General features: G+C 43.1%; 1 long non-coding RNA gene across 1 annotated transcript; it reads left to right on the plus strand.

Moving 5' to 3' along the window:
- LOC113473623 lies at positions 1-388 on the plus strand. The gene is made up of 2 exons (XR_003395552.1): positions 1-55; positions 212-388. It is a non-coding gene; the product is annotated as an uncharacterized LOC113473623 (long non-coding RNA).
- The last annotated feature ends 101 nt before the right edge of the window (positions 389-489 follow it).

Here is a 489-nt window from a genome sequence, read left to right on the forward strand (position 1 = left end):
GGATGAAATCCGAGGTAATCCGAGCTATCTTCACGGCGCTGGCAAAATATACAAGGTAAGTTACAGAAATTTTAATTGTCTTTTTTCGCTTTGTACATATTTAGGTTATGCAATATGCATGTGTATTTTTCTCTTAGTATTTTGGGCTCAAGTAGCCTTTGTACGAGTTATACAGTTTCACTAAAAACCTCTGGTTTACCTATTTTCCCAGGCTCCCATTCCAAATCCTACCGAAGAGGAAGCACCAGAACCCGAGTTACCACTGGAACCTCACAGTGCTCCTCTCATAGTAGAAGACATCTCAGTGGATATTGTCAGCGATGATGTACCTCCCTGCAGACCCCCTAAGAAACCGCACATGAAAATGAACTTTTAGTAAGAATGGTGCTTATTACTGAAAGTTAAGCGCTGAAGTTAAGCAACGCTGAGCGTGGTTGGTATCCGGATGGGTGACCATGTGGGCAATCACGTACTGGCTTTTTCCGGCCT

This window comes from Diaphorina citri, unplaced genomic scaffold (genome assembly GCF_000475195.1).
Source record: "Diaphorina citri unplaced genomic scaffold, Diaci psyllid genome assembly version 1.1 scaffold49815, whole genome shotgun sequence".
NCBI lineage: Eukaryota > Metazoa > Arthropoda > Insecta > Hemiptera > Psyllidae > Diaphorina > Diaphorina citri.